The sequence below is a fragment of the Sus scrofa genome, chromosome X, assembly GCF_054392235.1.
Source record: "Sus scrofa isolate SSC_HxYL_T2T_F1_AM1 chromosome X, Sscrofa_HxYL_maternal_Yorkshire_Landrace_v2.0, whole genome shotgun sequence".
Lineage (NCBI taxonomy): Eukaryota > Metazoa > Chordata > Mammalia > Artiodactyla > Suidae > Sus > Sus scrofa.
In genome coordinates, this window is record NC_139401.1 from 73894036 (window position 1) to 73915862 (window position 21827).

A 21827-nucleotide genomic window follows, 5' to 3' on the forward strand; every position below is an offset into this window, starting at 1 on the left:
CCTTTTCTAATATTTCATTATTAGTATACAGGAATGTGACTGATTTCTAAATGTTAATCTTATATCCTGCTCTTTTTCTGAATTTGTTGATCATTTCTAGTAGTTTTTGGATTGAGTCCTTAGGGTTTTGTATGTATAGTATCATGTCGTCTGCTTATAGTGACAGTTTTACCTCTTCTCTTCCTATTTGGATGCCTTTTATTTCTTTTGTTTGTCTAATTGCCATGGCTAGGACTTCCAGTACTATGTTGAATAGAAGTGGTGAGAGTGGGCATCCCTGTCTTGTTCCAGATTTGAGTGAGAAGGCTTTCATTTTTTCTCCATTGCGGATTATCTTTGCTGTGGGTTTGTCATAAATGGCTTTGATTATGTTCAGGAATGTTCCCTCTATACTCACTCTGGTAAGAGTTTTGATCATGAATGGATGTTGGACTTTGTCAAATGCTTTCTCTGCATCTATTGAGATGATCATGGGGTTTTTGACTTTCCTTTTGTTAATATGGTGTATGATGTTGATTGGTTTGAATATGCTGAACCATCCTTGTGGAGCTGGGATGAATCCCACCTGGTGGTGATTATAATTTTTTGATATGTTGTTGGATTAATTTGGCTAAAATTTTGTCAATAATTTTTGCATCTATATTCATATTGGCCTATAGTTTTCCTTTTTGCTGGTATTTTTGTCTGGTTTTGGAATTAAGGTGATGGTGGCATCATAGAATGTCTTTGAGAGTGTTCCTTCTTCCAACTTTTGAAAACATTTAAGGAGGATGGGAATAAGTTCTTTTTTGTATGTTTGATAGAGTTTTCCTGTGAAGCCATCTTTTGTTTGTAGGGAGTATTTTTATGACATATTCAATTTCATTTCTAGTGATCAGTCTGTTCCGTTGATCTATTTTTTCTTGATTAAGTTTTGGCAGGATGTAAGTCTCTAGAAAGTTGTATATTTCTTCTAGGTTGTCAAATTCGATGGCATGCAATTGTTCATAGTATTCTCTCAAGGTTTTTTGTATTTCTGTAGCATCTGTTGTGACTTTTCCTTTTTCATTTCTTATTTTGTTTATTTAGATTTTTTTCTCTCTTCTTGGAGAGTCTAGTCAGAGGCTTGTCTATTTTGTTTACCTTTTTAAAGAAACAGCTCTTGGTTTTATTCATTTTTTTCTATTTTTATCTCTATTTTATTGATTTCCTCTTTGATCTTGATGATTTCCTTCCTTTTGCTGACTTTAGGTTTGTTTGTTTTTCTTTTTCTATTTCATTTAGGTGTTGGGTTAAGTTATCATTTAGAGATTTTTCTTCTTTTTGGGGGAAGGCCTATATTGCTATGAATTTCCCTCTGGGCACTGCTTTTGTGGCATACCTAGATTTTGAATGTGTCTTTATTATCATTTGTCTCAAGGTATTTTTTAATACCCTTCTTGATGTCCTCATTGACCCATTTGTTTTTTAGGAACATGTTGTTTAGTCTCCATGTATTCAGTTTTTTATCATTTCTTTTCCTGTGGTTGATTTCTAGTTTCATGCCATTGTGGTCAGAGAAGACACTTGAAATAATTTCTATACTATAAAATTTGTCAAGGTTAGCTTTGCACCCCAGGATGTGAATGTTCCATGTGCACTTGAAAAGAAGGTATATTCTGAATTTTTTTTGGATATAATGTCCTGAAAATGTCAATTAAGTCTTACTTTTCTATTGTTTCCTTTAGGATCTCTGTTGCCTTCTTGATTTTTTGTCTAGAGGATCTGTCCATTGATGTGAGTAGGGTGTTAAAGTCTCCTACTATGATTGTATTCCCAGTGATTTTTCCTCTTATGTCTGCTGGTATTTGTTTTGTGTATCTGGGTGCTCCTATAGTAGGGGCATAAATATTGACAATTGCAGTATCCTCTTCTTGAATGGATCCTTTAAGCATTAGATGGTGTCCTTCTTTGTCTTTCTTTATGGCCTTTGTTTTAAAGTCTACTTGTCTGAGTATTGCAACTCCTGGTTTCTGGTCTGGTCCATTGGCATGAAATTTCTTTTCCCATCCCCTCACTTTCAATCTTGAAGTGTCCTTTGCCCCAAGGTGCATTTCTTGTAGGTAGCAGATTGAAGGTTTTTGCTTTTTTGTCCAATCTGCCACTCTGTGTCTTTTGATTGGAGCACTTAGTCCATTGACATTTAAGGTGATTATTGATAGATATGTGTTTATTGCCATTTTAAACCTTGTTTTCCAGTTGATTCTATGTTTCTATTTTCTTCTCTTCTTTTTTGGTTGGATGGTTTCCATTTATTTTATGCTCAGTTATTTTCCTTTTCAGTTTTTGTGAATATAATTTTCAGTTTTGATTTGTGGTTGCCCTATATTTTAAGCATGTTAACCCCTTCCTATATCTGCTTGCTTTAGTATGATAGTGATATAGGCTTAAACACATCATTAAAATAAAAAAATAATCTATATTTTCTTACTTTCCTTTCCCACATTGTATGATTTTTATGTCTTTTTTTTAACATCTTCATGTTTAGATTTGTATGCTGGCTTATTTAAGTGACTGCTTTCCAATTGTGGTTCCCTCCATCCTAATTATTCCTTTTTTCTTTTTTTTTAATTTAGCAAAGCCCTTTCAGAATTTATTTTAGAAAGTGTTTCATATTTCTGTACTCTTTTAGCTTTTGGTTGTTAGAGAAATTCTTTATTTCCCCTTCTATTTTAAATGATATTTCTGCTGGATAGAGTATTCTAGGTTGCAAATTTTTTTCCATTCAGCACTTTAAATGTACCTTGCCACTCCCTTCTTGCCTGTGGTGTTTCTGTAGAGAAATCAGCTGATAGCCTTATGGGGGTTCCCTTATAATTAATGCTGTGCTTTTCACTTGCTGCTTTTAGAATCCTCTCTTTATATTTAAATTTTACCATTTTTATTGTAATATGTCTTTGTGTGTGCCTGCTTGAGTTCAGCTGGTTTGGGGCCCTCTGTGCTTCCTGTATCTTGATACCAGTATGCTATAGTTTTATAAACTTTTCAGCCATAATTTCATCAAATACATTTTCAATCCCCTTTTCTTCTTTTCCTTCTGGAATTCCTATTATGTATAGATTGGTCTGCTTTATATTATCCCATAGGTCTCTTATATTGCTTTCATATTTTTTCATTTGGTTTTCTGTCTGCTGTCCTGATTGGGTGAATTCCGTTATTCTATCTTCCATGTTACTAATTCATTCTCTGCATTATTCATTCTGCTCTTTATTGCCTTAAGCTCAGTTTGTATCTCTGCAAATGAATTTTCTAGTTTTTCTTGGCTCCTCCTTATGTTTTCTATTTCCTTTCTAAAGGAATCTGCATTACTGTTCATATCTTCTCTTAATTCCTTCAGTAGTTTCACTATCTCCATTCTGAACTCAAATTCTGTCAGACTGCAGAGGTCTGTTTCATTGTTGACTGCTTTAGGTGAATTCTGCTGTTCCTTTAACTGGGAATGGTTTCTGAGCTTCTTCATCTTGCTTGTGTTTTTATTTTTCTTTGAATTTTGGGGGATCCAAACTGTAGTCTTTTTAGGCTACTTCTATGCAAGTATATCACTTTGTATTTTTTGGGGGGGTTACTATTTATTTTTGGTGTGGGAGTTTGAATATTTCCTGTCTCTTTCTTGGGTGTGAGCAGGCTGTTATCCCCAGGATGCTCAGTGTGTTTTCAGGGAGAAGGAGGCAATGGGTAGGGACAGCAGTCAGTGACTGGTCGTTGGGCTCTCACCAGCAGCAAGGACCTAAAGGAAGGTGGCACAGACTACTCATAGCTGCAGGGCCCTAGGAAGTGGTAATAAGCTCTAGGCAGATCTTCAAGGTGAGCAGAGCATTTGGCAGTAGCAGCAGCAGGGTGCATAAGTTCCCAGGGTAGTGAGAGTGAAAACAGCTTGTGTTCAGTTGCAATGCCCTCCTCTGAGGTGATTGGAAATGCAGGTGGTGCCTGTTTTGGGACCCCTGGTGTGAGTGGACCATGACCATTTCTAGAGTCAGTGATAACTTTCATGGTTTGCTCCCTCCCCCTGTAGACCATGCAAGAAGCACCCTGTCCCACTTAGCCCATGCAGGAGGTGCTGCACCAGATGCTCCTAGTTGTAGGGACTTGGGAAGTGACAGTGACCAAGTGTCTGGGCACTGCCTAGAGCGTTTGGCAGTGGCAGCTGCAGGGTGGGTGTGTTCCCAGAGGAGTGAGAGCAACAGTGTATGGTGCTTGGTTGTATTGCCCTCTTTTTTTCTTTTTTGCCATCCCCTGAGTTGACTGGGCTCGCAGGTGGAGCCCACTCACAGGCCCCCAGTGGTGGCAAGCCACACCTCCCTATGGACTCTGAGATGACCGCCATAGTCTGTCCCTGCCCCCTGTAGATCATGCAAGAGGCACCATGTCGCACTTAGCCCCGTGATGCCCTTAGCCTACACAAGAGGTGCCTGGCCACTGACAACATGCACAGGAAGTGCCCAATATCCCCTAAAGGAGCAAGAGGCTTCTTGTTACCCTTAGCCTGCACCAGAGCCACCCCACCCTCTGAGATCCCGTAGGGATGCCTGCACATGCTTCAGCACAGGGAGTTTCCTATGGCAGCCCCCTCCTCCTCCTCTTGCCCTCCCCACTAATGGTACCTTGCCTCTTCTGCAGGTCTGGACCTTCACCCGTGTTCCCTCTGCTAGGACTTTCCCTTCCTCATCCTATTGCATGCCATTCCCCTACCCATGGCACACTGCACCTTAGCCCCTCACGCTGTCCCCACATAGCCAGTCCCAGTCCACTCCCAGGACTGACCTCTAGGCCCTGAGTCTCAGTACCCAGCCCCCAACCAAGCCTCTCAGGCTGTGGTGTACAGGTCGGTGGTTCAGAAGATCTGTGTGGCTCTCACTCTGCTTTGCCCACCTCAGTCCAGCTGCTGTGCTTTTTTCAGTGACTTTGAGGTCCCGCCAACTCAGCTGATCTTTCCATCACTTAGGTGGCTTCCCAGGATGTGAGTTCCTTTTCTCTTTCACAGCTCCCTCTCAGGAATGCTAGTCCTGTCCTGATTCTTTTTCTCTCTTACTCTCTCTTTTTTTCTTTTGTTCTACCCAGTTATGTCAAGAGTTTCTTGCTCTTTTTGGAGGTTTAAGTTCTTCTGCCAGAATTCACTAGGTGTTCCATGTGAATAGTTTTACATGTAGATGTGGGTTTTTTTGGTGTGTGTGTGTGTTTGTGGGAAAAGGTGAGCATGACCTCTTACTCCTCCACCATCTTGCTCCATCTATGAGTCTTTTTGTTCTGCTTCAACCAGTCTTTGTCTTTTAGTTGCAGCATTTAATCCATTTTCATTATGGCTAAGTATGTACTTATTGTAATTTTCTTAATTTTTTTGGATTTTTATTTTGGGTCTTTTTTCTTCCCTTCTTCCTTTGCTGTCTTCTCTTATGATTTGCTGACCATCTTTAGTGTTATGTTTGGCTTACTGTTTCTTTTTTATATGTGTGTCCATTATAGTTATTTGATTTGTGGTTCTGATTATATTTTGATATAACAGTCTATAAGCATGCAGAAATGTTTCTTGTTGCTGCTCTCATTATTTCAAGTACATTTTTAATATTCTGCATCTGACCTCTCCTGTTCACATGCTTGCAAGTTTTGATATCATTTTTGTCAATGGGTGATTTCCTACTTTTATACTATCTTTGCCTTTACCAGTTAATTTTTTCTTTTGTAATATTCTTGTTTCTAATGAAGGCTTTTTTCAGCCTAGAAAAGTTTGTTTAGTTGTTGATGCAGAGCTGGTTGGAGTTGCTGAATTCTCTTAGCTTTTTCTTGTCTGAAAAGCTTTTGGTCTCTTCATCAAATCGGAATGTGAACTTTGCTGGGAAGAGTATTCTTGGTTCTACATTTCCCCTCTTCATCACCTAAAATATATCTTGCTACTCCCTTCTAGCTTATAGAGTTTCTGCTGAAAAATCAGCTGTTATGCTTATGAGGCTTCCCTTGTCTGAGACTTGTTTCTTTTTCCCTGTGTCTTTTAATATTTTGATTGTATTTAATTTTGACAGTTTGATTAATATGTGTCTCTCTGTTTCACCTTGGGTTTATTTCCTATGGATTTCCCTGTGCTTCCTCAACTTGAATGAGTGTTTCTTTTCCAAGATTAGGGAAATTTTTGACTAAACTCTTCAAATATTTTCTTTGACCCGTTCTCTCCCTCTCTTCTCCTTCTGGAATCCTTATGATGTGAATGTTGGTATATTTAATGTTACCCTAGAGACCTTTTAGATTATCCTTAGTTCTTTTCATTCTTTTTTCTTTATTCTTTTCTGTGACAGTGATTTCCACCTCACTTATTCATTCTTCTGCCTCTGTCAACATGATATTGGTTCCTGCCAGTGTATTTTTCATTTCAGTTATTGTGCTTTTCATCTTGCTCTTTAAATCTTCTAGATCTTTGTTAAACATTTCTTTTAAGTTCTCAATCTGTGTCTCCATTCTTTTTTCAAGATCTTGGATCATCTTTACTATTCTTTTTCAGGTATATTGCCTATCTCCTCATCATTTAGTGGTTTTTGTGTGTTCTTGTCTTGTTCCTTTGTCTGAAAGCTACTTCTTTGTCATCTCATGATGTCTACCTTTCTGTTTATTGTCCTCTTGACAACAGGTATGTAGATGCAGCAGCAGATGCCCAGTCCTGGTGTTCTCAGGGGTGTTTATGTTTACTGTGCACCCAGAGCATGTATTGGGAGCAGTGGTATCACACTACCGCTCCTGGAGCTGGGTGGCTGCTAGGGATGGGGTCTGTGGGGCAGGTGGCTTTGATTCACAGTTGACAGGATTGCTTGCAAAACCATGTGGGGGCAGCAGTGGCTACCTGGTAGTTTTAATAAGTATTTCCTGGAGATTGCAATCACAGCAGTTGCTCCTTCAGCCCCTCCCTTTGCCAGGAAGGAACTAGGGACTGCTCTCTGTAGCTGTAGTGGCATGTTTCACCTTTTCAGTCACTCTGCTTCCTTGGCCACTATACAGATCTCCCTATATAGCCCAAAACTTGGAGTGGCTTCTCTCTAACTGTTGCTAAAAAGCTTTCTCTGTAACTGCAGGATGTGTATTTCTGGCAGTCCCTCCCCCCACCTGGCTGCTGGTTGGAGTGTTCTCTGTACCTACTGCAGACTGGAAATTAGACCAATTGGCTTCCAAGAATTCTTTGGCATGGAATGAATGCCATTGGCATGGTTCCTTGTGGGGACACTAGTAGGGCCTCTGTAGCTTTTGCTTTTCTTCAGTTTGGCAGCCCTCAGCTCCACCAGGGAGCATGGACTGGTGCCCTTCTCTTGGTTCTTTTTGGTGCAGATCAGGTTCCACTATTGCAAACCCCTGCAGGGCCACTGGACAGAGCCACAGAGCTTGTGTTTTCTCCAGTTCAGGCAGTTTGCAGCTCCTGCAAGGAAAGTGCCCTGGAAGCTCTCCATGAACTCTTTTGGAATGAGTGCCACTAGTATGAGCCCCTGGAGAGCCACTGGGTGTAATCTTGGAGCTTGTGCTTTTCCTGGATGGGCAGTTTTTGGCTACTGTGGGGAACAGGCACCAGCGGCTCTTCTGGTGCAATTCCAGCACTGATAGCAAGGGGCCACTGGCTGGATCTGGGAGATGTGTTATTCTCTCAGGTGGTTGTTCTGCCTGCTCCAAGTTCTCGGTAGCCCTAAGGGCCAGGCTGCTTCCCAGCTGTTGTTAGGCAGCCACTGCTGCCAAGTGGCTCCCAGAGCTGAAGCAGACAGTGTCCTGCAGTTTTAGAAAGCATGTACAGGAAACAAGCCTATAATGGTGGTTCCAGTTCCTTCCCTCCAGCTCCCCCAAACAATGGCACCTTGCCTCTAAGCCCAATGGGTTGCTTCTGCTTACATTCTCAAATGGGGTCACCCTATACTCTAGTCCCTCCAGGTTGTCAGCTATGCGGCCACACCCAGTTTTTCCTCAGCTCTCCTTTGAGTCTGATCTCTAAACCAACACCTGCTGGCACCTGCATATGGTTTCCTATAGCACTGACCATTCATAGAGGATTGTTTCCATGTTAACTTCTTCACACTGATTGTCTAGACTTCCTCCTCTGTCCTGGCTGACCTCCTTGCTGGTGAGGGAACTTCCCAGGGTGTAGGAGCCTTTCCTCATTCCAGCTCCCTCCTCAAGTTTTGGGTCTCTTCTTGCTTCCTTTCACTTATTTTTCTTCTTTCTTTATTTTGTCCAATCTGGTTTTGTGAAGTTTTTCTTGTTCTATCATAGTCCTGAGGTCTTTTGTCAGTTTTCAGCAAATTTTCTTTTCTTTCCTTTTCTTTTTTTGGTCTTTTTGTCTTTTAGGGCCACACCCATGGAATATGGAGGTTCCCAGGCTAGGGGTCTACTCAGAGCTGTAGCTGCTGGCCTATGCCTCAGTCACAGCAACACCAGACCTGAGCCACATCTGCAACCTACACAACAGCTCACAGCAACACTGGATCCTTAACCCACTGAGTGAGGACAGGGCTCAAACAAGCATCCTCAAGGATCCTAGTCAGGTTCATTAACCACTGAGCCACAACAGGAACTCCCTAGTTTTTAGCAAATTTTCTGTGTTAATAGTTCCACATGTGAATGCATTTTCAGTGTATTTGTGGAAGTAGGTGAGTCTCATATCCTACTACTCTGCCATCTTCCTTATCCTCCCTCTTTTTTGTTACTGAACCATTTGAAATTTGTAAAAATCATGATTCTTTACCCCTAAATATTCCAGTGCATATTTCCAAAGAACAAATACAATGGCTTATATAAAATAGGACAATTGTCATATTCAGGACAGTTAATATTGATGCAATTCTAATACCCCACGGACAGTCAATATTCAAATATTGCTAGTTATAAGAAGAGTGACTTTTTAAATGATCTAAATAGAAGGAGTAGCATGATTAGATCAGGGAAGGAGGTAATATTGTTGTGAGCATTGTATGAATCTGAGAAATTTCAGTTTGTCTCAATTTACCCTCATTAAAATTCTCCTCATATTATGATGTCTTGGAATCTGTTCCTCTTTGCCTTTTCCTCTTCATTCCTTCCCCTTCCCCACCAGCGAAAGTGAGATTCTATAGCAAGGAAAAGGGCAACTGCTGGTGAAGTGAAACTATCAGATAAAGTCATTATTGCTAAAACCTTAGTTTTATTTATTATGTATTTTTATATATTTTTCTTCTTAAAATTTTTAATTATAATTACAATCATATATCATTAAGCAATCTGGACTTCAAATAATAATTTTAAAGTTAACTATGTTGGTATTAAGAATTCACTGAAGGGCGGGAGGAGCGGTAATGGCCAGGCAGCCCAGATTCGCAAAGGCTCTCAGCATGCCGAGGACCGCAGGCACCCAGCACGCGCCCGCCCCGCCGCCATGATGCCCAAGAGGAAGTTCAGCTCCGCCGAGGTGGCGGTGAAGGAGGAGCCCAGGAGGAGATCAGCGAGGTTTTCAGCTAAACTTGCTCCTGCAAAAGTGAAAACGAAGCCAAAAAGGGCGGCAGGAAAGGATAAAGCTTCAGACAAAAAAAAGGACAAACTAAAGGGAAAAGGGGAGCAAAGGGAAAACAAGCCGAAGTGACCAAGCAAGAGATGAAAAAAGATCTGCCTGCAGAAAACGGAGAAACTAAAAACGAGGAGAGCTCAGCATCTGATGAAGCAGGAGAGAAAGAAGCCAAGTCTGATTAATAGCACACGCCCAGTCCTGTCAGTGGTCCCTGTGTCCCTTCTTATACAATGCAGAGGAATATTTTTATCAACTATTTTGTATATGCGAGTTTTTTAGTAGCTCTAGAAACATTTTTAAGGAGGAGGGAATCCCACCTCATCCCATTTTTTAAATGTAAATGCTTTTTTTTTAAGAGGTGAAATCATTTGCTAGTTTATTTTTTGGTACAACCAGAAAATAGTGGGATATTGAATGTGGGAGGGAGGCTTTGATTGTCTTGGGTGTCAGCTTAACATTACATAGATGGGGAGCTTTTATATCCTGTAATACAAGGCGTACTAAATGGTGATTTGGAGTCAGTTGTGTATTTAACGTCTTGAACACTTGAAATTGCTTCTTTCTCTTCCCATGTTGTTTTTGGTAGAACTGTTTCCTAAAGCAGACCAACCTTGACCTTGGCTCTCCTTGTCAGAATTTTGTGCACTCTGTAACACCTTTGGTCGTGGTGGTCCAGTTTTCCTAGTAATTTTGTTAATGTGCTGTGAAAGACTGAACATTTGAGTACGTAGTATATATGATATTAAAATTGTGAATTAGTGGGACTTATAACAGCATATCATCATTCGAAGATATTGGTACTTGATATCCTGTTAAGGAAAATTTGCCTCTAAATTTTAAGCTGTAAAGTCACTGGAATAACTGTTGAGAAAAGAATCACAACTATATGATTTTTTTGGATTTTTGGTACGTATGTTAAGAATTGTGTACAAATTGAAATGTCTGTGTACTGATCCTCAAAACAACCAATAAAATCTCAGTTATGAAAGAAAAAAAAAGAATTCGCTGAAATAGAATTTTAAAATGAAGAATGAAGATTCCTTTTTAGATTAGTTACAAAGACTGAATGCTTCAACTCTAAAGTACCATTGCCTTTTCAATCACTTTCATATTTTTTATCAATTGTTTAAGGAGATGGACAATTGAAATCCTGTCCTTGGCTAGGGTAGGAGCCAAAACTGTTCCAGCAGATGCCCCATGTGATGCCACAGTGTGTTAACCAGTGCCAAAGGTTAACACAGGTTGCCTCAGACATCCTGTAAATGTAACTGACTAGAGGGGAAATGAATGGGAAGAATATCTTACATTAGCCAGTTTCCAAGGGTCAAAAATGTATGGCTCCTATCCCAAAGGCTGGGAGATATGGGATTGTGCTTTGGAGGGATTGCCAACCAGGCATACATCTTTAGTCATCTTGGGAGGGCCTCAGAAAGATCTCTATGAATACCTATAAGACAAAAAGACAAAATAAACTCATAGTCCAGGGAGTTCCCATTATGGCTCTGTGGAAACAAACCTGACTAGTATCCATGAGGATGCATATTCAATCCTTGGGCTTGCTCAGCAGTTTAAAGATCTGTCATTGGGAGTCCCTGTCGTGGCGCAGTGGTTAACAAATCCGACTAGGAACCATGAGGTTGCGGGTTCGGTTCCTGCCCTTGCTCAGTGGGTTAACGATCCGCGTTGCCGTGAGCTGTGGTGTAGGCTGCAGACACGGCTCAGATCCTGCGTTGATCCTAGGCTCTGGCGTAGGCTGGCAGCTGCAGCTCCGATTCAACCCCTAGCCTAGGAACCTCCATATGCCGTGGGAGCAGCCCAAGAAATGGCAAAAAGACAAAAAAAAAAAAAAAATCTGCCATTGCTGTGGCTGTTGTGTAGGCTGGCAGCTTTAGCTCCGATTTGACCCCTAGCCTGGGAACTTCCATATGCTGCAAAAAAAAAAAAAGAAAAAAGAAAAAAGAAAAAGAAAAGAAAGAAAAAATCATAGCCTGGATGACTGTGTCTTTATAGAAGTAGTCATCTCTAGTACCTTCTGCAATGTAGTGGTTAAATATATGGATTGTGAAGCAAAGCTCATACAAATCCCAGCTCCAAGAGTTCCTGCTGTGGCACAGTGGGTTAAAAATCTGACTTCAGTGGCTTGAGTTGTTGTTGAGGCATGGGTTTAATCCCTGGCCCAGCACAGTGGGTTAAGGGATCTGGTTTTGCTCTAGGTGTGGCATAAGTCACAGCTGTGACTTGGATCCAGTCCCTGGCCCAGGAACTTCCATCTGCCATAGATACAGCCATTAAAAAAAATCCCAGCTCCACACTTTAGATGTTTAGTGTTGAGCAAATTACTTAATATCTCTATGCCCTAGTTTCCTTGTCTATAAATGGGAATAATAGTATATCTTTATCTTATGAGGTCATTATGAAAATTAAATAAGCTAATATTTGTAGACTGATCAGTGCCTGTTATAGGAGGAACTATGAGAGTGCTTCCTAATTAAATAACTTGGAAAGATATTATTGAAAGTAAATGATGCGACAACATTTAGAAATATACTAAAATATATTAGAGAATGCCAAGTAAAACCAAGAGTATGAGGCATGTAAAGAAGTTAGTAAAAGGTGGCATCTGTTTTGTGTATTAGCTCCTTCACCAATTAATGGTGTGCCCTGCCTCACTCTCAGACTTTCCTATGCCTCTGATTGGATGACAATCAAAACAAAACCCAGATAAATTGACCAAGAAACACTATAAATAAACCATACTCTAAAAAAAGAAAGAAGTTGCTGGGGAGAGATTAGGATGGAAAGAATAGATAAACAGAAAATTCAACATCCAAAGAGCATCTGGAGTAGATGCAATCAGTAAGTTCAAGAGCATCAGGCAGATTTCTTGATCATTTTCTATTTCTCTCCCTGAGAGAGACAGCCATTCTCAAACCTGTTCTGTCCCTTTGCTCTCAACCTTTTTACTTCTTGAAATACCCTCCCTTTCCTCCAGCATCCATTCTGCAAAGTCATTTTCTTCACAAAGTTCTCTCAGCTTCTCAGATTCCTTAAAGCCACAAATGCAATATCATGAAGTATTACAAACAGTTATCACTGTTTATAACTTGGCCTATTCCATTTTATAGTTATGTGATCTTGGAAGTGTTACATAATCTCTCCCAGGTTTAGTTTCTTCAGTTAAGTATGAATAAATAAATACCTACTTAATCTTATGGGGATTGAGACAATGTAAATATGACATAGTATAATTACACAATAAATGGCAGTTCCATATTTTTATTGCAATTTATCCCTTCTCTGAAATCATACTATTTTTACTCATAGGGCTGAGAATTTTGTACTTTGTATTTTAACTATTTGTGAGTGGGCCTCTGATGACAATGATCATTTATGTAAGAGTCAAAATTTTATGTTTTAAGTTGGTAGAAATTCAACTAAAACTGGTTTTAACAATGAAAGAAATTTATTTGTAACTGAAAACTCTAGGAAGACTCAGGGACTCAAAAGTATTATAAGGAGGTGGTCTCTATTATTTTTCTTTCTGTGTATGTATGTCTGGGTAGCAGGGGGATATGTAGTAGGTAGATTTTAGCATCCCTATTCCTACATCTAACCAGCTACCAGTCCAATGGAAAGAAATGGTCTCTTTCCAATAAGTCCAGCAAATATTCTAGAGTTAAATCTTAGATGAACTCACCCATTCCAAAACCAAATATCTATAGTTTAGAGGGAAGTGGTTCTGATTGGACAGATCTGGCTCATGTGACAAGCTGCAGAGTGATATAAGCCATATTGGACTCACATAGAGTGAGAGTGAGAAAGGGATATGTTTCTTCAGAGGGAAGTCAATATGTATGATTATAAAAAGAATGAATGGATGATAAGAAAGAAAAATAATGCTGACATATTGTAAACCATGCCCTCTCTTAGAAATGTAAAAGACAGGAGTTCCCGTCGTGGCGCAGTGGTTAACGAATCCGACTAGGAACCGTGAGGTTGCGGGTTCAGTCCTTGCTCTTGCTCAGTGGGTTGATGATCCGGCGTTGCCGTGAGCTGTGGTGTAAGTTGCAGACGCGGCTCGGATCCCATGTTGCTGTGGCTCTGGCGTGGGCCAGTAGCTACAGCTCCGATTGGACCCCTAGCCTGGGAACCTCCATATGCCGCAGGAGCAGCCCAAGAAATAGCAAAAAGACAAAAAAAAAAAAAAAAGAAATGTAAAAGACATCATAGCCAATATCCTTAGTCTCCTGCAACCAGTCTCACCCTCAGTGGCCTTCAAATCCTTATCTACATTGAAAAAAGCATCCTACATTACTACGAAGAGATACATCTTAAAGCATCTATCTTGGATATCAGATCACTTTCAATTCCCTCAACTTCCACTTCTAGCCAAAATACAGTAACAGGAACCAGATTTACCCTCCTTCCTGAAACATGCAAGAATATGAACTATTTAAAATAACAGTTTTTAGGATACTGTATATCAGGCAACATGAAAAACATGAAAAACAAATAAGTCCTATGATTGCCCCAGGTTACTATCTTGAAAGAGTTCCAGGCCACAGAACAAGGAGAGGGAACACAGGCAGAACAAACTTCCTGTGTTAAAGAAATGCATCTGTAAGTCCAGGGAGCTCAAGTTGGCTGAGTTCACAAAACAAAATACCAGAGAGGAAAGAGCTATGAGAAAGAACCCTGGAGAGTTGCAGGCAATATTTAGAAAAGTATCCATCAGTGAATGCATGTAAGTAAACTACTGGAGAAATAACTATCTGATAGGATTACAAAGAAGAGTGCTCACACAGGACTAGAATTAGTGCAAATTTCTACTAGGGGTATTGGAAAAGCTCACAATTTATAGGCACACCTACTCGAAAAGCATTTGCCTCAGTTCATGGGGAATGATGAGACTTGAGTCTATTTTCCCAGACTAAGTGTTTTTCTTGTCCTGCCTAACAAGTCTTACAATGCCTAAAATGACCAAAACTCTTTCCAGGTAACCTAACGGTAGCCCAGAGTAAAGCTCAAGAATATTTATAACCATACAAAAAAAATCCAATATTTGAAAAGGTAAACTTCACATTTGATATCTAATCAAAAACTACCAGGCATGAAAAGAAGCAAGAAAATGCATGCCATAAAAATAAATATTATTCAATAAAAACTGATTCAGAACTGACACAGATGTTGGAATCAAATCAGCAGAAAAGGATGTTAAATAGTTACTGCAACTATATTCCATATTTTTAAAAAGTTAAGGAACTAGAGACTCTCATCCTGAGTGAAATAAGTCAGAAAAAGACAAATAACATATGATAGCACTTATATCTGGAATCTAATATAAGGCACAAATGAAACTTTCCACAGAAAAAAAAATCATGGACTTGGAGAATAGACTTGTGGTTGCCAAGGGGGATGGGGAGGGAGTGGGGTGGTTGGGGACTTGGAGTTAATAGATACAAACTATTGCCTTTGGAATGGATTAGCAATGAGATCCTGTTGTATAGCACTGGGAACTATGTCTAGTCACTTATGATGGAGCATGATAATATGCGAAAATAGAATGTATACATGTGTGTGTAACTGGGTCACCATGCTGTACAGTAGGGAAAAAATGTATTGGGGAAATAGCCATTAAAAATAATAATAAGAGAAAAAAAAGCTAAGTAGAGACATAAATGATATAGAAAAGACCCACGTTAAACTTCTAAAGATGAAAACTACAATACTGAAGATTTAAAATCCACTGGCTGTGAGTAGTAGCAAATTATGAAATTACACATAGAAGAAAAATGTAGTGGACTTAAGACACAGCAATGCAAACTATTCAAAATGAAACAAATAGAAATGAGAATTTGAAAAAGTGAAAAGAACATTTAAAAGCTCTGAAACAATTTTAGAGTCCTAATACATGTGTATTTGAAGTATCCAAAAGAGGGGAGGCAGAAAAAAATATTTTAAAAAATAAAGTTTCTACCTTTGATGAAAACTATGAACCCAGATCTAAGTTCAATAAACTCTAAACACAAGAAAAATTAAGACAACTATATGATACCAAAGCATATCTTAATGAAATTGCAGCAAAACGAAACAGTGATAAGGAGAAAAAAAATCTTAAAATCAGCCAGAGAAAAAAGACACATTACATACAGAGGAATAAAGAAAAGGATAGCAGTGCTTTTCTCATCCAGACTAAACAAGCAGGAAGACAGTGTAGCAACATTTTTTAAAGTTCTGAAAGAAAAAAAGTCTGCCAATCTATAATACCCTGCTATCATTAAAGTGAAAACTTGAGTTGTTAATATCACACAAGCTTTGTTGTAATGGGAAACAAAAAAAAATGCTGTTTTCACAATGCTTGCTTGTACACATCATAAAAAAATGATCATTTTAATTCCATGCATTAGAAAAAGAAAATAGAATTTTTAAAACTGGATCTCTGAAGACAATTAAAATGAAAAAGTCCTGATTTGTCTTGGTGTGTTTCTACCATGGCCAGTTTCAAGCTACTTGCTCACAAGTTTTCTGAGAATTTAGCAATAAGGTCATGATACTGTCCCACCCAGCTTCAGACACTACTCATGCCATGCTATCACAATGTGGGTATAGTTATCTTATTCCTGCCAAGTGGCTCTCTTTTGAAACAAACACATTTATAACTGATGTTTGTAATTTAAACTCTGAAAAATTAATGAGCACACATATGATCTAGGGGCTATAAATGAATATAATCTAACTTTGAAATAGGATTTCTAGTAGCATTCCACACCCTCTTCTTCCTTATTGAATACTTTACCCTTTCTTTTGGCCTTCATAAATATAGGCACCTGATGCCCAAATCAATAGAAATCTGGTAGAACATTACAATTTCACCATGGAAATTGAGTATTTCTGCAGAAGATGAGAGGCCAGGCTTTTGGGGATTTCCCTTATTTGCTAAATTTCTTGAAAGAAAACTTAGTGTAACTGTCTTGGATTTTATCAACTTCCAGGTCATATTAATTCATTTTGGCCTTTTCTAACTAATGTGTAACACTGTTGGAGAGCAAATTAAGGTTTCTCATGATAATTTTTAAAGGAAATATTGATGTAGACTGACTTTTTAATTAATTCTTTATTTTTATCCTGCATTGTAGCTTATCATTATAGCTACTATAAAAAAGTATCTAACAAACTAAATCCTACTAAGGCAATGGTTCTTAAACTTCAGCATGCCCCTGAATCACCCATAGGCTTTTTAAAACACAGATTGCCTCTCCCCATCCATTCTTTAGATCTGGGGTGGGACCAATAATTTGCTTTTATAACAAGTTCCCAGTAGATGCTGATGCTGCCGGATTGAGTATTACACTTTGAAACCCACTGTTGGAGCTTTTAACAGATTAAGGTTCCCTTTCAAAAGAATATCGATGCTTTAAAACATTCCAAGGATATTATTATGATGGAACTTAAGACACTTCAGTTGACATTAGAGAAATATTCTGGGGCAGGAGACATCCCTGTAGGAAGCTGCTTACTCCACTTAATTTTAAAATGTGTCATTGTTGGCTTCTCTGTGCTCTTTTCCAAAGCAATACGCAGATCAGAGGCTGCTCTGAATAGGATTTTTGTAACAGAATAGAATAAGTTTGGAATTTTTTTTATTTCCAGCACTATTTTATGACAGCTGCCCTTTATTTATTTTTATTTTTTAGTGTGTGGGGCAGGGAAGGAGAGTGGGGTACTGCTGGATTTGATTTTTTTCTCTTCCCAAATTTTTGTTAGATAGGTACTAGGTACTTTCACCCACCCAATTTCATATATGAAATAGGGTGGTTTAAGTGTTTATGTTAAGCATTGATCTCTTCCTACAGGCTAAAATGGAAAGTAGTGCATCTAATGATTAAAGAGCCAAGTTTCCAATTGGGACTCAGCTATTTACTAACTCTTCATCCTAGGCAAGTTGCTTAATTTTACTATGTGTTTTATAGCTATTTTTAGTAGTAGATATACCACATAGTGGCCTATTTCATGGCTTATTTAATTCTAAGATTAAACCCACAAAATATTATTATTTCCTCTATTTTTAAGCCACCATAGCCTCCTCTCCTGTCCAGAAGGGGTAGTCCGAGGGCCAGAGAAGACACAGGGACTCTTTGTAGGGGTATGTACTAGAAGGAGGCCATATGCAGAACCCTGAGTGGCTTGCTGCTCCCCTCTTCCAGTGAGCTGCTTTCAGCAGAAGATTCACAAGTTCTAAAGACACTCCAGGACATTGAAACAGTGGTTCACACTGGCTGAAAGCTCCAGGCAGTAAGTATGAAATGATTGCTCAAACAATAGCAAATATTCCAGGGACTTGAAATGATCCAAGATCACTTGTCTTTGAACCAACCACCCGCTGGATAAAAGGAGCAGCTAACTTATGGGAGAGCTTTGCTGTATTTGCCCTGGCGTCTGCAGTCTTCAGCATCCACCTCCCTATACTGAATTAAATGAGCAGAGACTGTTCATGTGTAGGCTTAAGACAATGAAACACTCTGTCAAACCCCCATAGCCCTAACAGCCTGCCATCCTCAGAAAAGCAGTGACTCCTAGCTGGTCAGACTTAGCTTCCATGGTTATCCAGCAAAACTTGCTCCCAGTGAAAAAGCAAAGGGCTACAAAGAAGAGATGATCATTTCTGCATGAGGTGGGCATCAATAGTAGTTCCATTGTTGCCTTGTTGCTTAATTTAGGGAATGAAGTTGGACCAGTGGGTAACAGAGAGATTGTTTCTAAAATGTTTATCTCCAATAAGTAAGAAGAAGGATGCTTCAGTCAGGGATAGCCTTATCAATAGATGCATTTTAATATCCCACTAAAATATCTTCTTAGAAGCCTTGCAATCATGCCTCAGATCATAATGGCAGTGTTTGTGTTAAGCATTGACTTTTTCCTAAGGGCTTAAAATGGAAAGTAGTGCATCTAGTGATTAAGAGCCAAGTATCCAATTGAGACAGCTGTTTACTAACTCTTCATCCTAGGCAAGTTGCTTAATTTCTCTAAAGTTAAATTTCCTCGTCTTAAAAAGGGTTAAAGAATGGATTCTTCCTCAAACAGTTAAAGAGCTGACATTATTAAGTGCTTAGCACAGTGATTGACACATAGGAAATATTTTTTAATGGTAGCTTTTATTATTAGCTAAAGTCTAAATTATCTTTCAAGAGATTCCCAAAGTCGCCAGGATTGAGTTTGGCAGATACCTCTTTTTTCAGAGGCAGTTTGGCAGTGTAAACACCATGGGATTTGGATTCAGATCTGAGATTAAATCTAGGGTCTCTTATCCTAGTTCTGAGACTCTGATTAAGTCGCTTTACCCGTCTGAACCGCAGATCCAGTCTATTGTCAAATGAGGATTTTTTTTTGTTTCATTTTTAAAAGTCTTGTTGAAGTATAGTTGATTTACAATGTTGTGATAATTTCTGCTTACAAGAAAGTGATTCAGTTATACATATACACACATCCTTTATTTTTTAGATTCTTTTCCCATATAGCTTTACAAAATACTGGGTAGAGTTCCCTGTGCTATGCAGCAGGTCCCTGTTGGCCAGTCATTCCATATGCCATAGTGTGCATCTTTCCCTCCCTTTATGGGACTGTTTTGAGAATTATAAGAGAAACAGCTAAGTTTCTAAAGGGAATTTTTATTAGAGATATTTATAATACGCCTCTTATTAGACTGCTAGAAATACTGCTATATCCTGAATATGTAGATCGTTATCTATGAGGCCTGGTTTTATGGTCATCAAAAATTGTGTACTGATCTTTATATTTATCTACCTATATTTATAATAAATCCTCTTTAGCAGACATGATCTAAGCTTGTCTAGGTTCCTTGCAAACGGAATTAATTTATATATTTTGGTGTGAATTTATCCCTGCCACTTACTAATTTCTTCATCTGGAAAATGGAAGTTACAATTAAGAGTTAATATTTCAAGAAAATTTAGAATAGTGCTTGGCATATAGCGAATTTTCAAAAAGTATTAACTACTCTTATCACTACTTTGGACAAGTAAAGGCCTGAATTTGTTTTCTTATCAGTAAAATGTAGTTATATTTACCTCCTGAGTTTGTTGAAGGGATTAAATGAAGTAATAGATAAAATACTGTATAGTTATATACTGGGTACTTAATGTATGTTATCAACTTCCTCCTCTTAAAAACAAAATCTCTAAATATTTTGAATCATCAAATATCTATCTGGGAAGTATAAGTTTTCACAAGCTTAGGCTTCATGCATAGTAAGTGCCGAATAAATGGTTTTTTAATGTGAGAATTTCCTACATCAGTCAGTGTTTTCATTTTGAATCTCTTTCTCACACTCTAACCTCACACCCAGCCTGAGAAGAACTGGGGTGTAGCAGGTATGGTTCTACTTGGAGATTTATAGCAATAGGAAGGTTTTCTCATAGGATCCAGGCCTTCTTGGTTAGTTAAAAGGAAGCAAGATAATTTCAAGTCTTTTATACCTGGGATCCTATTCCTATCTTTACCCAAGTTTAGTAATGCTTCTTGAAATTTACAATGGTTGCAATATGAATGGGAATAATGAATTTGGCTTTGTATTCAATGTTTTTCATTCTGCAAATAGGCAATTCCACATGGAGGGCCTCAAAAAGTCGTATGAGCTGCTAAATCTCCATAGATTTTAATAATTGGAAATCTTTCTTTTCTTCCCATTACCTGGAAAACCACCTCCATCACATTTTTCATTTAACTCCAGAATGGCTTTTAGACTCTTTGAGTGAATGTAAAGAAGAAATTATCAAAATGCAACAAAATTATTGTTAATTCAAACCCAAATCCCTTTATGAAAGTAACATAAGGTCAATTTGGGACAAGGGACCCAATTTTATTTTAATGACTGACTGACATATTAAATGAAGACTTTTTCCCTTTACTTACTAAGTTTGAGAACAAAGATAAAATAAGTAATTTATTTTACCAGGTATAAATGTTCCTTTAACAGTCTATTTGGACTTTTCTAACTGAAGGCTGGATGGATTTCAGTTCTCTGGCAGACAAAATAACTCATGAGTTAGTGGTTAATATATAAGCCATTTATTAAGCATCACAGGCACATCAGTCATTTATTTGTATCAAGGTACTTTAAGAACTGTGTACCTGATAGTACAGTAGAGAAGTATATTTATAAGAATATAGTCAGTATCATCAGCAGGCTGGATAGATTTTATTCTTGTAATTTTAGTCAAATGATTTTTACCAAAACATCTTTTTGCTTGGGAGTATCTTCCAATGTGGAAAGCAAAAAACTTGAGTATGAATATAACTTGGCAAATTTTGGAATATATTGATTCTATTCAATAACCTCTGAAAAAACAGCTAGAATTTCAAAGTTAGAATAAAGTAATTTTTTTTCTGATAGCGCAAACTGGAGAAAAAAGAACCAGTTCCCACCTACAACCCTTGTTTATCTCAGAATGAACTACCCTCTAGTTAAGAATTTGATTAGCTACTTTTACTTTCTGTCTTAGCAATAAAATGAGAAAATTATATACTAGGAATTGGAGTTCCTGCTGTGGCACAGTGGGTTAATGATCCAGCTTGTCTCTGTGGAGGCCAGTTCAATCCCTGGCCCAATGCAGTGGGCTAAGGATCCAGTGTTGCTGCAGCTGTGGTGTAGGTCACAGCTCCAGCTTGGATTCAGTCCCTGACCTGAGAACTTCCATATGCCACAGGAGCAGCTGAAAAAAAAAGTAGATTAATATAGTGGGACTAGAATATGGATGATGTATAATAAGACTTCCAATTCCTGTTAGGATCTAAGAATAGTACAGTGCCATAAGCCTTGGATTTGGAATGAGACACATTTGTAATAAAATCCAAACTCTGTTTTAGTAGCTGTATAAATCTTCACAATCTACTTAAAATATAAGCCTGCTTCCAGTTCTCTAAAAATTAGGATAACAATCATCTACCTGCTCACAAGATTCTTTTGAGGATTAAATGAACCACAATATATCAAGGTAACCAGAACCATTGCTAATATACAGTAGATGCTCAACAAATCTGGTGGATCTGAACATCTCTGGTCTCCTCTTCTGTAAGATGGGTGATGATGTAAACTAGATGTTCTCTAGGTCTCCTGAGACAAAAGATTTTAAGAGCCATAACATTTTAACATTGCATTTAAAATTCTTTTGGGTGAATGATAGAAAACAGAAAAAAAAATAGAAGGAATGCATTGTACTATAGCAATTCACTTAAGTTTACACAACAAACATAATCTGAAAAAAGTAGAAAGGGAATATAAGGCCCAGAGGGGGGT

General features: G+C 38.4%; 1 pseudogene; it reads left to right on the plus strand.

The window, feature by feature from the left end:
* Nucleotides 1-9385: 9385 nt before the first annotated feature.
* On the plus strand, nucleotides 9386-10068 carry LOC100519348 (non-histone chromosomal protein HMG-14 pseudogene; annotated as a pseudogene).
* Nucleotides 10069-21827: the final 11759 nt, after the last annotated feature.